We start from the raw sequence: 14,389 nt of genomic DNA, 5'->3' as shown, positions 1-14,389 counted from the left end.
TGTAGTAAGAATCTGTCCAGAGAGAGACAGAGAGACAGACAAAGAGACACAGAATGAGAGAAACAGGGAGGGAAGGAGGGAGAGAGGGAGAGAGGGAGCAAATATGAGCTAAGGTTCCCAGAAAAAAAAAAAAGACCACGCCCACACTAAACATTCTATTTGACTGATGAGCACTTTCATTATGGCAAAGAATTAGAATGTGACAGGTCCGCAGCCAAACCCTCTCAGACTCCCTTCGCCCCTTACATGGCCATTTATCGCCCATCTCTGTGTGTGGCCTAACATCTCTGTGGAATGTAGGACAGACACCTAGTCTCCACCAACACAAAGGCTAAGAATGTCACCAGGAAGTTTCTAAGGCCCGCAGCAGGAGCTTCTGGACTTTGCTGGAACTATAACTTTGCTATGTAATGTTTCCACTAACACATTCAAGGTGCATTCTGGTTCAGGATTTTCTTTATTATTACCATAAAAAAAAAAAAAAAAAAAAAAAAAAAAACCCTCAAGGAACTGTTACCACATTGGAACACAGTATTTGGGGCAATCTAAATGTGTGTTCCCAGGCCACAGTCATTCACATTTGCCTCCAGAATAAACGATTTCCTTTTCTCTTGGAGGTAAGAGCTGTGTCTTTTTGGATGAGTAGAGGAGAAAGGAGACAGAGGAGGGGAAGGGTAGTGAGAGGAGGAAAAGGAGAGGAAGGGGGAGAGGGGAGAAGGGAAAAGGAGGAGATGGGAGGGGAAACCGAGGAATTCGCCTCCTTTCTCTGAATCTCCATCAATTACACAAAACAGGGATGTTCTCGCCACCATCTCTGGGTTCTGCCTTGACATTCTGTGATTGTTCAGGACTGAATTAAGCAAACATTGATAGGAGTTAAATTTGTCTATGTTACCCTCTGAGGCAGTGGTTCTCAGCCTTCCTAAGACTGCGACCCTTTACTACAGTTCCTCATGTTGTGGGGACCCCCGAACCTAAATTATTTCATTGCTACTTCATAACTGCCATTTTGCTACTGTTATGAATAGTAGTGTAAATAGCTGACATGCAGCCAAGGGGCCGAGACCTACAGGGTGAGAAAGACTGTTCGGAGGGTTTATTTCCCACCTGCTGACACTCTCCTTTTAAGAGAGCTTAAGTGTCTGGGCCGAACTTCCTTCTCACCAACTGAGGTGTGTTCTCCAAAGTTTCTCCTTCCCCTTGGCTCCTCCAGCCCAAACCCTTGCTTCTTCTCAGCACGAGAAAGCATTCTGATAGACACAGTTTTCACTACTATGGGGAGAGCTTGGAAGTTCTCCTCATCGTGAATTTTTACTTTTGAACATAGATAAATTCCCTTATCTAAGAGAACCCTTCATTTTCTGGAAATTCAGGCAGTAAAAGAAGTAAAAAGGTCCAGTTGAGGGACAACTTAAGGTACCCTGGTGTGATAGACCACAGTTACCTGAAGCATCCATCCATGCTTGCACAGATCATACATGCTACTTGATTCAACATACGATAAACATAAATGGAAATGCTTGGGTGCAGTACAGTTGTGCACAGGAAAACTACTGATATGACTACACCATAAACATTGATTCCTTTTGTGTGCAGAGATAAGAATGAAACCAGACAACTGTGAACTCCCACTGCTTTGCAAAGGATTCCTCTTAGTGTGCTATGGACAGGACCTGGGGTTCTCAGCCTGAGAAAATCAACTTGTAGGGCGTGTTACTCTGCACTTGGTTTTGTTGTTTTGGTTGCTGTTCACTTGGTTTTGTGCTTTCAGAACCAGGATTTAACAAGTCGAGAAGAAGAACTTTGACTTATGCGTGGGAGGAAGAACAATACTAAGCCTAGAAGAATGAAGGGAGAAATCGCTGGCTCCATATACATACCTTTCAAGAATCAGAAATTTATCCCCAAACACCCAGATAATAAAAAGGGGCTTTGTGAGCTAGCTCATAAAGTCATCCAAGACCCATTCTATTAATTCTTTCACCTCACAGTAGCTTGAGAATGTCATGAGGAAAGTATTCTTTAAGAAATGTATTGTAAAGTTTGGAAATAAAAAACAGACGAGCTGTTTTTCTCAACAGAGGGCTGTTTTCCTAAGTCATCCAAAAGCTAATTAGAATTCCAAGGGCATTTGTTTGAAACCCATAACTCCAGTGAACTCAAATCAAGCAAGTTGCTCCCTACAGGAAGGGTGTGGGGACACACTGTGAGGGATGCTGAGCAGGAACTGTGCAGGCAGAGGGCATGAACTGAACACCAGAATACCAGGCAAAGTCAAGGGCATCTGGGGTTGCTGGGAACAAGAAGATGTAGACATGTATGTACCGAGGTCCAACTCCAGGCAGGCAGATGCCATCCGACAATTCCTAAATCACCTGTAGTCTCCTGGCCACAGAGCACAGATGGAGTCTATGGCAGAAGCTGGCCTTGCTCTCCCTGGAAACTGGGCTCCTTGCTCTCACAGCACAGGGAGCTCTAGACAGAGTGCTCTGAGCAGTGTTGTTATGTGAGGGAAATGGTTGACTGTAGAAAGTGAAAAAAGTAAGGAGCAGAGTTAAAGAAACAAGATCCCGCCAGGTGGTGGTGGTTCATGCCTTTAATCCCAGCACTCAGGAAGCAGAGCCAGGCGGATCTCTGTGAGTTCGAGGCCAGCCTGGGCTACAGAGTGAGTTTCAGGAAAGGCGCAAAGCTACACGGAGAAACCCTGTCTCAAAAAACCAAAAAACAAACAAAAAAGAAAGAAAGAAACAAGGTCTCAAGGGCCCACAGAATTATCTCAATTGGACTGTAGGTACTTGCCTGGTCTTGGGTGAGAGGAATCTTGGCCAGACTAAGGTTAAACGGAAGGGAAGGGAGGGACCTCCGTCTACCACCTTCTGTTTCGATTGCTGTCACTTCTGATGCAACAACAGTCCAGGGCAGCAGGTTCGCATAGCACTTGGAGGCAGCATGGGGCACACTCCCATATGACAGGCACATCACATTTCAGTAGACAGGCCATGCAGGTATGCATTTCTCTAGCAAGCTCATGTAACATGTGCGGGTCCAGCATGCTCACCTCCTCCTCTTCTTCCTTCTTCTTTTTAAAACATGTTTCTCCCACAACCACTGGGGAAAAATGGGATCACCTTATTCACCAAGAGGTGTGTGTAATTGATAATGGACAGTCAAGGGCCAGGGAGTCCATTAAAAAAATATTGACGTGGAGACATCAGGTGAGGTGATGGCCTGTTCCTCAGAACAAAGGATGCTCAGAGAGAGAAACCAGAAAAGGCCTTGCAGCGAGCGTGATCTGCCTTTCCAATTCCTTTAGCTCTTCTTTCGGCTCTAAAATTGAAACGTCTAGACGTTTCCCCCTTCCAGTATAATCTCTCATTTTCTGCCTCTGTTATTCGTGTGCTTGGTATTGTCAAATACGTCATCTAAATCAATAGTATCAACACCCTCCTAAAGCACGCCTTTAACTATTCCTTTTTCTGTTCCTGGCGTCATTTTCCCCAACGGCTCTTGGCTTTGCCTCTGCTTACTCATCTGCTTTGGATCTTTTTTTTTTTTTTTTTCACTTGTGACCTGGCCTATCTTCCTCGGCAGGAAATTCATTTGGCATTATGAAGCCTGCGACTGGGAAGACTGATGGCCCCAGGGAACAGGGTGGCTTCCATGCTTCCTTCCAGGAGGGGGGAGGGGTGGGGGCGGGGTTCTGCTTCTTGTCAGTGGAAAGGCACCAGTGGGAAAGGAGGCCTGATGGTCAACAAACCACGACAAGCCCCCCGGGGTGGGAGGGTGAGTGAGGAAAGGTGTCTGATGCCGAGAACAAGCAAGGAACGGAGGTATAGCAAAGCCCTCGGATTCCCAGCCTCCTAACCAGAGTGACGCGTCCAATAGAGAGGTGGCAGCCTGCCAACCCACTCATCGGTGTTGTCTCGTGTAACCATCCAGGGAGATGTCTTTAGCATGGAAGCTTCTAGATCCCTCCAAGAATTCCTCACCTTCACAGCTATGCCATTTAGCTGTCCTAAAGCCTATAATAAGATGATGGGGTTGGCTCCTCAGGAAATGGCGCTTTTATTGAATTACATGGGCAAAAACATTCAAAAGGAACATAGCGGGGATTTATCCTGAGACGTTTTCCTCCCAAAGTTCCATAGAAAGGTTGTCCTGTGCCCTTCAAAGCATGACCATCCGATCATGTGACGACAAAGGCGTAAAACCCCATGGCTTTGAGTCAGAACGTTCAGCAATGAGGAAGCAGCCCCAAGAACCTAAACCCCCACCCCCTGGTGCCCTCAGTCCTCTAAAGCACCACAGAGGGCCTCAGTGTTATCATCTCCAAAATGGGAGTAATAAATACTTTGTATAATTTAGTGGGGAAATTCAAATAGTCATTTCCAATGAGCATAAAACACTTATCCCGGAGGTGTGATAATTCCTTATTGATTGGATCTGCAACTTGGTGAGAGGTTTGTGGGAAGTCTTTACCCTGGGCACCGAGTGTGATTTGCCTGTTGCACATACAAGTGAATGTGTGAGAAAGAGAGCAGACACCAAGGTGCTACAGACTGAGTTTTGGTACATCACCTCCATTTATAGATGGAAACCTTAGCCCACACGCTGATAGGGATGCAGATGTGGAGCCTTCAGGAAGGGGTTTTCAGTCAGCAAGGTTGAAGCCCTTATGGATGAGTTGATGCCCTTACGAAATGAACCTATAGAATTCTCCATGACAGCATGTTGCCGTGTGGGAATGGAAACCACCAGTCTACAATCAGAAAGACGCTCTCACGAGACCCCTGACTGATCCGATACTTGCATCCCAGACATTATGCTGCCAAACTGCAAGAGATAAACATCTGTTTATAAGCCCCCCTACTTGATCACAGCAGCCTAGAGTGCTGAGACAAAGGGGCAGGTACAGGTAGGTACAGGAATGTTCGAGAGTATCTGCCTTTGGGTGCTTACTGAGACCTAGAAAGCTCTAATACCACAGTGATGGATGGATTGCTTTGGATTCAGCCATTTCAAATAGCCCTTCTTAAAATGTAACACGGTCAGTTATTCACAATGCAGTTTAGCGACCTGTTCCCTCACCGTCAAATGAGCTGCTGCAGACACCATCTGGAGCCTCCTAGGCAGTTAAGGCAGTAACAGAGTTGGCTGTGAGCTGTGAGGGAATAGTCAGGAAAATGGGTATGTCTTCCCTGCTCTGCTACGGTCTGGATCCTAGGACTCGTCTTTTTTTTTTTTTTCCTAATCTGGGAGAACAATGACCCTTGGAGATACCATTGTGAACAAAAATTAAAGTACTTCATTTGAAAGTGCTGTATACACAAACGCTCCGTCAACACTGATAGCCATTATTTCCTAGGTTTATTTTGGGCAGCGAAGACTGTATGATCATTTTGGCAGCTCCATCTTAGTCCTGATGCACACCGAATTTTCTGTCAAGTGAATCTCCTGTATGTTTAACATGTGTGTTCTGTCCCATGATATAAAGGAAGAGCCCTTTGAGGAAATGCCAGGGCAGGGTTTTCCACCTTACAGAGACCCTTGATGACAATGTCTCCAGCCTCCTGCCTAGTGATAGTCCAAGGTTCTCAGAATGGTGTTACCATCTGCCTAGGGATCCCAGAAATAACACCCAGGAGACACTGCGTATATGTCAGGCATGATTGACAATACATGTGTGTTAAATTTGAGGCGAGGCTACAGTACACATGCTCTCCTTTGCAGATTTTCTTTTCAGACAATAGTTTGAATGTGATAGGCACCCCCTACACACATACAGAGGGGGGGGGGGTGGAAGGGAGAGAGAGAGAGACTGATGGTTTGAATGTGTTGTCCCTAGCTGGTGGCATTATTTTAAGAGGTTGTGTAAATGGAGAGAGATGGGGTCTAACTTGAGGAAAGAGGGTACTAGGCATGACTCTGAAGATTACATAAGCCCTCCAGGCCCTCCTTTCTTCCCCTGTCCAGGTGGGAGAAAAGTACCTCGGCCACCAGCTCCTGATATTGGGATGCTCCATCTAAACCCATGGAGCCAACCGACCATGGACCAAACCCCGTGAAATCATGAGCCAACATTAACCCCTCCTCCCTTAGCAGCTTGTGTCAGTCAGGTTAGTCACAGCTACTCACAAGCAACCGATGCACCAAACAAGAAGCATAACTGATTACACGAGTGTGCTTAGAAAACAAGCTGAAATAAAATGATCCCAAATGTTCATCATTACTTTTCAGTTGGGGAGAATGAAAGATTGGAGAAGGGTAGGAAAAAGAGGAGGAAGAGAATGACGGGAAGAAAGTGAGGATATGGAAGCCATGTTCAGAGAGGATCATAAAGTTTCCATGAGTTAAGTGTCACGCTACTAAACGTGGATAACAGGCTCACTGAAACATCAGACAACCCGGAAAGGGGCTTATCGGCCCTGAACAACAATTTACCTTCAAGAAGTATTGACCAACCAAAAGAGAATGGAAGATAGCTCGACTGAAAGAAATAACAAAGCCAGAAATCCTTTAGAGTAGATTACCATCCGACAAGGAAGACAATGATTATAAAAGATACAAACAAAAATGTAAAGCTTAAAAATATTTTTTTTCTCAAATTTTTTTTGACAGAGGAACACTTTCTGATTGTAGTAAGGAACCACAGGGAATAAAATCAATAGCCTTTGCAATAGAATATTTTCAAACTGGCCCAAGTACGACACACAAATTTCACCTTTTAAAACATGTAAAGAATTGACGTACAAGTTTAAAACAGAGAAGTAGGCAGTGGTTGATGTGTATGTAGCAAACCAGAATAGACATGGGCAGCTCCCCAGGAACAGGCTGAGTCCACTCCTGTCTGCTTTTCTATTTCTAAATAATCTACGCTCTTATCTTCTGCCTCTATCAGATTCTGTGCACTTGTAGACATTTTCATGATAGCCACAGCCTTACGATTTTATGATCATTGGCCAACTCCAGGCAATTCACATTTCCACGCTTCCTGTTTGTTTAACAAGAGCCCCACCAGCAATGAGTGAAGGATGCAGCCTGCACTGGCCCAGGACCAGGTATTAGAAGCTAGGGCCCCTCCCCTGGAGCTTTCTCTAGCTCCCTCCAGAGGGAGACACAGAAACCTTACTGACCAACCAAAACAGAGGCTCAGAAACTGGCTCTGGATCACTGTCCTTGGCCCCAGGGTTTTGTGCTCTGGGTGTTTCTCTTACAATCAGTATCCTGCTCTGTGGGGACAGGCTGACTCATCTGGGCTTGAAAATACAGGCCTGGTCCTGGTTCTACTTTAATCAAGAAGAATTCTGAGACTTGGCATCATATTGGACGCCTTTAATCCTAGCACTTGGGAGGCAGAGGCAGGAGAATCTCTGTGAGTTCAAGGCCAGTGTGGTCTACAAAGTGAGTTCTAGGACAGCCAGAGATATATAGTGAGACCCTGTCTCAATAAGAGGAAGAAAGAGGAGGAGGAAAAAGAAAGGATATAATAATAATAATAATAATAATAATAATAATAAGAAGAAGAAGAAGAAGAAGAAGAAGAAGAAGAAGAAGAAGAAGAAGAAGAAGAAGAAGAAGGAGAAGAACTCTGCTGAGACCTAAATTAGATGTCAGCTCTAGGGTGGATTCACATTCCCTTCTCCACTGACTTTGCACTGTGCCATTGACCTGCCTGCCTATTCCCCCATAGCTGCTGCCTCAAGAGTTAATTTACTTCTTAGAATGCTGCAGCTTTTTGTTAAACCAAAGGGGAAGGAGTAAGCAGCCAGGATAAAAGACTGCTCAAGAAAGGGTACCCAGGGAGGCAAAGCTTTTGGCTTCCCTGAGCTTGAATACTCTGTGTAGCATCCTCCCTTCCCCTCTGAGATTGCTGTGACAATGCCATACTTGAAAGGTGGCACCTCTCTCCGTAAACACAGTGCCATGAAAGCGGAGTATGTCAGTGGGGGCGAGGAAGAGGTTCTCCAATTAGGGCTTACGTCTTTATCAGTTACAAATGTCCCACCTTTTGAAGTTGGAGCTTCTCCGAGAGAAAACTGAGCTCACTCGGCTACCATTTTCACAAAACGAGATACTCTCCACGGCCTCCCTGGGATGGGCTTTCCTCTTGAAATGGTGGGTTTCTCAGGCGAATGCTGCTCTGTTTGTTATATCTGGGATAACAACGGGATGATGTCATCTTGCTGCCCCAACAGCAGGCATGCCCCCAATAAGTAGGATGTTGAGGAGATGACAGCTGTCATGGGGGGACTATTTTTCCTGGACAATTGAACAGTTGGGCTCCACCTGGGCTTTCTTGATCTGCTTTCAGGTTTACAGGCTTCCAGGGTTGTCTTAATTAGGGTTTCTATTGCTGCGATGAAACACTATGACCAAAGGCAATTTGGGGAAGAAAGGGACTATTTGGTTTACACTTCTACACTGTAGTCCATCACTGAAGGAAGTCAGGACAGGAACTCAAACAGGGCAGGAGCCTGGAGGCAGAAGGTGATGTAGAAGCCACAGATGGGAGGAGCTGCTTACTGGCTTGCTCTCCATGGCTTGCTCAGCCTGCTATCTTATAGAGGCTAGGACCACCAACCCAGGAACCTACAACTGGCTGGGCTCTCCCCCATCAATCACCACATAAGAAAATGCCTACAGCTGGATCTTGTGGAAGCCTTTTCTCAATTGAGATTCCCTCCTTTAAGATGATTCTAACTTGTGCCAAGTTGACATAAAGCGAGCCAACACAAGGGTCCAGTTCTCCATGTCCTATCTGTATCCCCATCTTCCCTCCATGTGTAACATTCAGTATTCACTCATTGGAAAGCAAAATAAATTACTGTTTGTTCCAGCATCGTTGTTTGTTTTTACTCTTTTTTTGGGGTGGCCCACCACCCAGCTCCCAAATAAATCACACACGGAGGCTTATTAATTATGAATACCTGGCCTTAGCTTGGTTTGTTTCTTGCCAACTTTTCTTAACTTTCAATTACCCCCATCCTCCTTTGCCTCTGGGTGTTTACCTTTCTCTATTTCTGTGTATCTTTCTTCCTTACTTCGTTGCTGGTTGGGTAGCTGGGTGGCTGTCCCCTTGCAGCCTCCTCCTTCTCTGGCTCCTTCTCCTCCTCCTAGATTTCTTCTTCTATTTATTCTTTCTGCTTGCCAGCCCCACCTATCCTTTCTTCTGCCGCCATATTGGCTCTTTATTTGACCATCAGGTGTTTTAGACAGACACAGTAACACAGTTTCACAGAGTTAAACAAACACAACATTAAAAAAAATGCAACACATCCTTGCATCATTAAAGCAAATGTCCCACAGCATAAATAAATGTTACACACCTTAAAATAATATTCCACAACATTCCAGAGTTGCTATAGATGTATGAAATTGCATTGATCTAGCACATTCACTTGATTCTCATCCTAATTGTGAATTATCAATATTAGACCTGGTCACCCATGTGAGGACATTTTCATAACAGATGTCACACAGCTGCTATGGCTTGGATATGGTCCACCTGCCTCCCAACTAAGTGCACTGGAAACCTAATCCCCGATGCAGAACACAGTGGGACACAGTGGGTGTTGGAGACACAATGGCAGATGATTAGGTCCTTGATGATCCTCTCCTTAAAAAAATCAATTGGTACTGAACGATAAAAGGCCTTGAGGCCTCAAGTTTAATCTCCTACTCTCTCAACTTCTCTTTGACCTTCCTGTATGGGACGATATAGCAGAAAGAATCTGTCAAATGACTGCCTCTGGATTCTAGACTTGCCGCCATCTAGAACTATGAGAATATAAATTTATAGTCACCACGAATCACCTTGCCTGGGGTTTTCTGTTATAGCAGCACAACTCAGAATGATACAGCTCACATGATTCTCAGTAGAAACAACTGGCTAGCCAGGGGCATTTTCTACAGTAACTGGGATTCTTTTTTTTTTGGGGGGGGGGGTTTAGACTACGGTACCAGGTGGAAGACATACATTGTCCCCTTGGAAGACAAGTGGCTGCAACACACACATACAGTGAAGTGGGATGAATGAAGTCATGGGGATCATGTGAGGTGGTCTGGAAATGGAGAGGAGGAGGAGGAGCACAGTTTACTCTTCTGGTCAAGGTATCGACTCAACTCTTCAGAACAGACACTGAAGGGTGGAGTGGAGCCTGATGTAGGCAGCCCATCAGAGAGATGCGGAATGGACTGAGTTACTGAGGACAGAGCTTCTAAGGAACTATGCATGGTAGAAGCCGGAGTCTCAGAACTAAGACCCTTGCTTATGCATGTGAAGTTCTAGGAGGCTCACTGAGCTGCAGGGGTCGGGTGGCGACAAGCTGAGGGGGACCTAAAATTACCCTGATTGCAGGTGATCAGCTGTGCCCGGATGGTACTTCTCGATTCCTCTAACTTCCCCCTGAAGGGCTCAAGCCACCGCACTTTCCATCTTCTCCCTTTTCCTCTTTCCAGATGCTGGCGGTCTTGGAGCCAAAGGGAAGAGGAAGGAAAGGAGTAGAGAAAGGCCCGTTTCCTAGGACATCCCAAAGGATTGCATGAATGTCACAGCTCCCGCTATTAGCAATTATATTCCTTGGAGTCAATGAGCCACCCTCAGTTAGAACACAAACGAACCGGATGGAGCCGCTCATAGCCTATTAAGTGCTAGCTTATTAAGTAACTTATTAAATATTAAAGTTATTGAGTATTAACCTTATCAGTAGCTTATTAAATAGCTTATTAAACATGACACAGGGCAGGAGCATGAAGTGAATAAAAGTTGGAGTGATTATACTAAAGCGCTAATGATACAGAGAGTCTCTCTTCGTAGGCCAGGCACTGGGCTAAGCATGCTTTGAGTATTCACTCCTTTAATCCAGAAAAACAACGCTGTCACCACCACCCTTGCAAACGGGAGAGCTGAGGCCTGAATATAAAGCTGCTTGCCTTTAGAGGTGCCTACCAAAGACCAAGGGGGCAGAACCTGGACTCTATTACGGGTGGTATGACTGAGCACCCCCCCCTACACACACACACACACACACACACACACACACACACACACACACACACGGTCAGCATAGGGGTTGTTTGCTGGGTTGGAGCGAGAGGTTTTAGAAATAAATGCTGCTGCAAAATGTTGGGTGGGACCCAAGTTGAGTTCCAGGGGACCTACAGGAAGTAGGATGCTTTTTATGAAGTCTCGAAATGGAAAATGCACCAAGATGCTCTTCAGGTGTGTGTGTGTGTGTGTGTGTGTGTGTGTGTGTGTGTGTGTGTGTGTGTGTTTATTGGATAGTGAACCTAAGTTCTGGTACATTCTAGGTAAGTGCTTTGCTTTTCCATTGAATTACAGCCCATCTCTTTTAAAGTTTTTGAGACAGCTGCCCAGGCTGACCTTGAACTCATTCTGTAGCACAGGCCTTGAGATTTTTTTAATATATACCTGCATATCTGGTATATACAAATGTGTATATGTGTGTTTGCTGGTTTGTGGACACACCTGTGGGGAGTTGGGTGTGAATGTATTGTTTGCGTCCATGCCAACTCTGACGTCAACATTGTCTTCTTCCATTATTCCCCACCTTATACTTTGAGGCAGGGTCCCTTGTTGAACCCAGAGTTTTGGTTAAGTTGGACTAGCATCATACTCCAGGAATGCCCTGTCTCTGCCTGGGTGCTGGGATTACAGGCAGGCCACCACACCCTCCCTGCTTTTATGCGAGATCTGGGACCTAAATTCCCAGCTTCAGGCTTCATGGCAAGGGCTTTACCTTGCCATGCATCCCTCCAGGCCCAGACCTTGAACTTGTGATTTTCCTGCTTCAGCCTTCTTATTTCTTCCTAATTCCAAGCATTATTCTTTCCCATTTGCTGTTTGCATTTGGAGTTTTGTTTAAGGGTTTCTTCCTGGCCTGTGGTAACAGACATGCATTCCCCACAGGAACTTCCGTGTATATCAGGTGTCTCTGTTAGTATTGCATCGGTCTATCTCTGGGCTAAAACTACATCATCTTACCTGTACACTGCTACCATGAAAAGGCATCCACCGGAACCAGTTCCCATAATTTATGTGCAGCCATTGCTCTCATAATTGGTTTCTCTCCTTCCGGTTCCTCCTCCCCACTACCTCCTCACTATCCTTCTTGTGGGTGGAATATCTAAGCTATTTGTGGACCATGGTTCTATATACACTCCAGCTCCTGCCTTGTTAATTTTCGTAGACAGTTCAGTTTGGATTTCCCTTCCTGTGCCACTGGGTCGTCAAGTAGCTGTAATATTGTCTCTTAGGTTCGCAGGTTGGGGCTAATGTAACACGTGAATCTGAGTGACTTCTCAGCTCTAGCTACAGGGCTCAGAAGAAGAAAGTCTACTTTGGGGTTCAACAAGGGTGTCAGGAGACCTGAACTAAGGAAATTCTATTCAGCAGCGTCTCTAATGGTCCCCACAGAAATCCCACAGTGTCAGCATATCAGGCACCTGCCACTCACCCAGGCCTGTTTGGAGGACAACCCATTGTAGCTCAAACACATCCTCTATCTACTCATTCTGCCCCCTTGCCAACTTCCTCCATTACTGCAAGAGCTGTTCCAACTGCCTGGTTCCCAGCTGTAGAAAAATCTGAAATGACCCTAGGCTTTGAGTCCTCATCCTTTCCTCTTCCACTCTTTATCAAACTGTCAATTCTATGCCGGAGTCTCTTAAATCTAACCTCTTCTCCTCCTCCATTACTGCTGTGTTTCCTAACATTCTAGACAGTTTTCCCAGCCTCCTCTGCTCCCAGTCTCCCCAGCCCCACCCGGTCCATTAGCTATTTGTCTTGTCTGCTGAAGGGAGGGCAGTGGGAGCCCTCTGCCTTAGCAGGAAGGGACGATTTGCCATCGCACTGGTTAAAATAGTGTCACACGCCTTTAATCCCAGCACTTGGGAGGCAGAACCAGGCGGATCTCTGTGAGTTCGAGGCCAGCCTGGGCTACCAAGTGAGCTCCAGGAAAGGTGCAAAGCTACACAGAGAAACCCTGTCTGGAAAAACTAAATAAATAAATAAATAAATAAATAAATAAATAAATAAATAAATAAATAAATAAAATAGTGTCAATGCCGTCACTGAGTTTTTTTGATGTTGTTGCCCCCCCCCACACACACACACAGACCTGGTCATTGGTCTACCACTCTCCTTGGCATTGCTAGAGATCATGTGCTAAGATCTTCCCCATGGGTATGCTATGATGTTGAGCTGAAGCTGTTCTGTTTTCTGAGATCTCAGTGGTGAGCATTTTGTTAATATAGCAATGATTGGTAATGCTGTCAAGTGGGTTTCCATTTCTTGTTTTTTTTTTTTTTTTTTGTTTTTTTTTTTTTTTTTTTTTTTTTTTTTTTCAGACATTTCTCTGTGTAGCTTTGTGCTTTCTGACTCGCATGTAGACAGGCTGGCTTGAATTCACAGAGATCCGCCTGCCTCTGCCTCCCAAGTGCTGGGATTAAAGGCGTGTGCCACCACCGCCCCGCTGGTTTCCCATTTCTTGCTTAGCTCCCGTCTTGGTGTGCACATCCTGCCATACCTGCCCTCACCATCCCTTTCACCTTCTTGAAAGAAGCGCTGCCAAACTGTTCACACCGCCCTGGACTTACCAAGCCCCACCCCCCGGCCCCCTTTCCAAAGGCCCTTTACTTGGCCCCAAATGCCTTCTTTTCCTCTCTCTCCATTGGTTCATCCTTAAAGGTCCATCTTCTCACAGCCATGTTTCCTGGGACGCCTACAGATCTTCCAAGAAAAAGCAAGAGATGATTCCCCGTTTCCATGCCCCTCTTCTCGTGTCTGCTGTAATTCTACCTTGCTGCGCTCGGCTTCGCGTGGAGTTGTGCAAATCATGTCGCTGCCTCTTAGCACACACTCCCTGCCGGTGCGTGATTTCCTGGTTTACCTGTTTTGACTTCACCCCGGGCCCTAGTGAAAAGTTTAGTTTCTGGTAATTTTGGCTATTTTATGCCACCTGGCATCAGAGCCTTCTTTCCATGCCCTCAAAAAAAATACTCCCCAACAGTGGAGTTCTTCCCAAATAAACAGTCCTCAGTACAAATGTCCCCAGGGAAGTGGCCTCAGTAACCAAAGGAACTAGGTCTCCAAACAGGTAGAGTAGTAGTAGGTCAAGGCTGTCTTAGGCGCCTTTCCTGCCCCTGAGAGGGCGCTGCTCCTAAGTCAAATCCCCAGGGCTGGGAAAGAAATGCCAGCGCTTTCCCAGAGGACTCGAGAAGCATCAGTTTGCACAGAGTCCGCTCGGCCGCAGAGCGCCTGCCCACAGACATGGCGGCGCCCTGCTCGGCTTCGCGTCGCCCGGACCGTGGGGCCGGCTGGGCTTTGCCAGTTCTCGGGGACTTCCTGCACGACTGGCATTTAAACGCG

This window comes from Peromyscus leucopus, chromosome 22, assembly GCF_004664715.2.
Source record: "Peromyscus leucopus breed LL Stock chromosome 22, UCI_PerLeu_2.1, whole genome shotgun sequence".
In the NCBI taxonomy this organism is placed as follows: domain Eukaryota; kingdom Metazoa; phylum Chordata; class Mammalia; order Rodentia; family Cricetidae; genus Peromyscus; species Peromyscus leucopus.
This window is presented reverse-complemented; position numbering follows the sequence as displayed.